A 5567-nucleotide genomic window follows, 5' to 3' on the forward strand; every position below is an offset into this window, starting at 1 on the left:
CTGTTTCCACTCTGATCATGAGGACTGACATATTCTGGTCATTCCCCATGTGCTTCTTCAAGGTTTATTGTCTTCAGAGAATTGAGAATGCAGTAAATATTTAGCTTTCGCAGACAGTTTTCTTAGGCCTATTTGAGACTGTGCCATTAGAAACCTATCATCAACATATTAATATTTTATATGTTGATGATATGTTTCTAATCTATCATGGATCTTTGGCATAAGAGTATCTGAAGCTTACGAGAATCCTAGAATGTCATTGACACAGATGTTAAAAAGCTTTGGGGTTAGGATACAGTCCTGTTTAACATCTTTGAATCAATGGGTGGAAGCTTGTTAAAGAGAAATCCAATCTGAAACTAAGGAGAGATTTCTTGACAGTGAGAACAATTACCGTATTTTTCGGTATATAAAATGTACTTTTCTCCCCCAAAAAAGTGAATGTTACAGCAAATGTTGCCAAAGCCCCGCCCACCCACCGGACTCCACCATTTGGCCTCTGCCTCCCAGCAATTTATACGAGATTGCCTTCTGCCACCGATAGCCTCCCACAGGCCAATACGCTCTCACAGAGAGGGACTCCTCAGGGTGCCGTCGGCCAAGCAATGTCGACTGGCAACACCCAGGGGGAGAGCCTTCTCTGTGGGGGCACCTGCCCTCTGGAATGAACTGCCCCGGAGGTTCGCATGATCCCCGACCTACGTACCTTTCGCCGCACCCTTAAGACCCTTTTGTTCCAACAGGCCGGGCTGGCTTAAAAAATGAATTTTAAATTGGGTGTCTGTAGCTTTTAACTAAGGGCCAAATCTATATATTTATTTTAAATTGTTTTTAAATTTTGTGAGTATATGTTTATTTTAATATGGCTGTACACCGCCCTGATTCTTTCGGGAGAAGGGCGGTATAGAAGTTTAATAAATAAATAAAAATAAATAAATAAATTTACCTCCTTGCAGCAAACAGCAAACAGCCTGGTCAGCTTCAGCACAGCCTGATTTAGCACAAGCAGCTGATTGGCGGTTGGATCAGCCTCCCAGAATACCACCTATCAGCTATTCCAGGCTGCAGGGATCACCACTGCCCGTTGCCCCCATCGCTGCCCATTGCTGCTGCCGCCTGTTGTCGCCTCCATGTGCCCCATTTTCGGCCTCTGCACGTCCCATTTTCAGCCTCTGCATGCCCCATTTTCAGCCTCCATACATCCCGTTTTTGGCCCGTTCCAGGCAGTGGGGATAGGAGGCAGCAGCAGCGATCCCCACCACCTGGAACGGGGCAAAAAAGGGGCATGAAGAGGCCAAAAATGGGATGCGCGGAGGCCGAAAATGGAGCATGTGGAGGTGGCGATAGGCAGCAACAGCGATGGGTGGTGGCAATCCCTGCAGCCTGGAACAGCTGATCGGCGGTACTCCGGGAGGCCGATCCAACCGCCAATCAGCTGCTTGTGCTAAATCAGGCAGTACTGAAGCTAACCAGGTAGTTTGCTGCAAGAAGGTCAATTACTGGGAGGCAGAGGCAGATTTATTTCCCCCTTGTTTTCCTCCTCAGGTGCTTAATGGGCAAACAAAATAAACTCGGAAAAGAATCTCCCTAACGTATCAGGATATAAAGAGGGGAAATCTGTACTATCAGGCTTGCAAGACCCTGATAATGTAGCCTTACAGCAAGCATGTCAAACTCGATTTCATTTAGGGCCACATTAGGGTTGTGTTTGACTTTGGGGGGCCAGTGTGGGTGTGGCCAGGGTGGGTGTGGCCATCTCAACATCACTCATGTTGGGGGCACATGTGGGTGGCCCAAGCGCTCTGCCAGTGAAATGGGCCCTCCTGAGCTCTGTTTTCACTGGCAGAGGGTTGCAGGAAGCCATCCCAGCCGAAAACGGAGATTGGGAGCCCGTTTTCGCTGGCAGAGACTATGCAGGGGTCATAGCTGAGGTTGTCTGAGATAGGTTTGGTTGAATCTTGGGTGATGCAATGTCCTTAGGAAATTTTGAAATGCAGTGAGCCCTACTGCTAGATAGGTAGAGGGCTAATCCTGTTATGTCCTGAGGGGGTCAGTGTCTTAATCCCATCACCCTGGAGCTGGAGGCCTTTTGTCTTGTAGATAGGCTGGCCAAGTCTTTCTTAATGGGCACCAAATGTCTGTTGGGAGGCAGGGAACTGAAGCTCTGAGTTTCTGTCCCCCTTAAGATTTCTATTTCTCTTTTAAGCATAATATAATATTCTGCCTTTTTAATATTTTCTAAAATATTTCATTCTTCTAGGAGATGGGTGGGTGCTAACTTTCTACACCAGAAGCTCAGCTACCTGGGAAATGTAAAAGCTTTCTTTTCCTGTGTGCCCCCTCCCCTTCCCGCTGCATCTTATGGAATGCAATTCCCAAGGAGTCCCATTATTTAGGAAACTTGTTAAATCCTATCCTTTTCACCTAGCTTTTCATTATCAATTGTACTGATTGTAATGATACTGTTTTTAATTTTGCCTTGCTTTTCATGTTATATAATTTCCTCTAGATGGCTTGAGTGTCATGTCAAAAACAGACAGAATATAAATGTAATTAACAAATACATTGAGCACTCGTAAAGTTCAATTATTTCTGTACCAATGGAATTCTTATTCTTGCGAAATTTGCTTCTGGGGGAATCTTTTGCAAGCCAGATCCTGTTTGATTCTTTTGATCCTCCTAAATTCATATAATCTATTAGCATTAGAAGATTGCAAATCATTTGTGCAAATAATACGCCCATAATAGTTATTTACAAAAGTTGCTAGAATAGGAAAATGTCCAATTAAATATCCATAGGGTATGGAGAGGCATGGAGTAAAAAAATTGGAAGTTTTTGTTCATACAAATTAATATAAGGCTGTTTTCATATCTCATTTCCATAGATTTAAATTACAACTAATTCAGTTAAAATTATTTTATATACTGGAGAACTACAATCTTTTTAAGGAAAAAATAATTGGAAATGATTCTGGGAAATTCAGTATTCAAAGAAAATACTGGTTTTTATGTTGGGGCCACGTACTAGGTAATAACTAATTAAATTTATATGCCACCTGGTTCACAGCTTCTCTGGGAGGTTTACAAATTGTTAAAAACATTTTAAAATGGAAGAACACAGAAAACACAACAACAAAACAAAAGAACAAAGAGGAAGGAGGGAGGGAGGGAGGAACAAATATCCATTTCAAAGTCTTCAGGCCCCTTTGAAATGTCAATAGGCAGGGACTTGTTTGAATCTCAGTAGAAACTTTATTCCAAAATCAGGCACCGCTACACAAAAGATGCACTTCCAGGGTCCCAATAAGTACCATGTTTCCTCTAAAATAAGACACCCCCTGATAATAAGCCCAATCGGGCTTTTGAGCGCATGTGCTAAAATAAGCCCTCCCTGAAAATATTTAAACGCATGCGCAGCCAGTCCCCGCCATTTCGTCTGGTTAGGGTTAGGGAGGCAGAGCTGGAGATCAGGTAAGATGGCAAGAGGAGCCCCGTCTTGCTCCAAGCACCCCAAAATAATAAGACCTCCCCGAAAATAAGGCCAAGCACTTATTTCGGGGTACAAAAAAATATAAGACAGGGTCTTATTTTCGGGGAAACACGGTAGCAATATGCTATGTTATGCTGTGCTGTGTTATGCTATGCTACGCTACGCTACGCTATTGCAGCTCCTTCTGGGATAAATTTATTTCATATGTTAATATTAGTTCAGTTCTTTGCTACAGTCATATAACAGGGAAATGTATACTGTATGGTTTTATTCTCATAAAAATAATTATTTTATATTGGAAAATCACTCATTCTTATTAACCAATAGTCTGACGAGCTAATTATTTTTTCTCTATGGATTTTATTGCCAGTAATCCCAAATGGAAAATATTTAGACATTGAGCTCTACAGTATTATATATGCAAGTTTAGAGCAGAGGTGTCAAACTCAAGGCCCGCAGGCCAAATCCGGCCCGCAGGTGCTTAGATCTGGCCTGCGGAGCTGCCCTGGAAACAGTGAAGGATCGGCCCGCAGTGCCTCTACCAGTGAAAAAGGAGCTCAGGAGGGCCACATGCGGCCCTCCCGACCTCCATTTTCACTGGCAGAAGGTTGCAGGAGGCCGTCACAGCCGAAAACGGAGCTCAGGAGCCCCTTTTCGCTGGCAGACCACTCGGGCCACCACAGGCCCCCCCCGACACAAGTGACATTGAGCTGGCCACACACCCCCAGGCCCCCCCCCAAGTCAAACACAACCCTGATGCGGCCCTCGATGAAATCGAGTTTGACACCCCTGGTTTAGAGCCATAGGTGCTTTTAGTAAAATTGGATTTTAATTACCTTAACATCCAACAAATATGGTATCTCAAGCAATTTCCCAACTAGACTTCTGGAGGAGAAGGAGAAATTTCTCCTTATCAGCATGGACAAAGATACAAGAGAGCCAATTATTCTTGACTTAATGCTAACCATTGTCATAAGACAACATGGCAAAATTAAGAATAAGGGCAAAGTGATGATAATCAAGTGCTGAAGTTCTCAATTATTATTAAAATTAAAGCTGAGTGTCAACCAAAATATATGTTAAACTTCAAGAAAGAAGATTTTAATAAATTAAAGCCAATGCTAAGTAGATTCAATGTCAGGAGCAGTTTTGGGAGAAGCACAAGATAGTTAATTTCTAACAAGAGAAGTTCTAAAAATGTAAACAATTATACTGTAGTGATGAAAAAGAATAGAATATGGCAAAAGAAACCAATCTGGTTATTATAGAGTATAGCCTTTATTGTAATTGTACATCATATATACAACGAAATTGGTTTAGCCTCTCTGGTGTAATCCAGTATCATTTTGATAATCTGACAATGAAAATGGATTCATACAAACAAATTGAATCACCAAAAAACAATACAGATAGCAGAGCTGGAAAGACTATAGGACAAATGTATACAGCCTAAGGATGCTAAGAATTACAAAGGTGTTTTAGACATGTTCAAAATGCTGCTCATTGAAGACATGCTAATGAATAATGTTGACAAAAAAGGGTAGAACTATTCAACTGTAATTTGACTTTATCCTTCTACAAAAGTCTCTAAAGGACATGTTGACCGAAAAGAATTTCAGCTTGAGGTTAACAGAAAAATGGACAATGAATAACTTTTTATCTTGAAGAAGTTTCAATCTTTAAATAAAGATTTTTAATACCCCGACAGAAAGGAATTGCTGATGGCCATTTTCTGTGAGATGGTCTGGAGAATGTGAAATAACAAAAGATTGCAGGAGAAATACAGAAAAGGGAAGTTGGCCAGACTGACACCAATACTTGGAAGATGCAAAAGCAGATCAGATACAGAGATACAGATTAACAGAGTTGGAAGGGAACTTGTAGGTCATCTAGTCCAACCCCCACATCATTTTTGACAGATGACAGTCCAGTCTCTTCTTGAAAGCTTCCAGTGATCAGAAAGCAACTTGAAAACATGATGGTGATACTAGAAGTCATCATGTTAAGTGACAAAAACAAGCATTTCCAACTTATCCAGATCAAATTTCTTGATTATGACAATGTTAAAGAAACCATA

Source organism: Pituophis catenifer, unplaced genomic scaffold (assembly GCF_029215685.1).
Source record: "Pituophis catenifer annectens isolate HBS135680 unplaced genomic scaffold, rPitCat1.0.hap2 SCAF_6, whole genome shotgun sequence".
In the NCBI taxonomy this organism is placed as follows: domain Eukaryota; kingdom Metazoa; phylum Chordata; class Lepidosauria; order Squamata; family Colubridae; genus Pituophis; species Pituophis catenifer.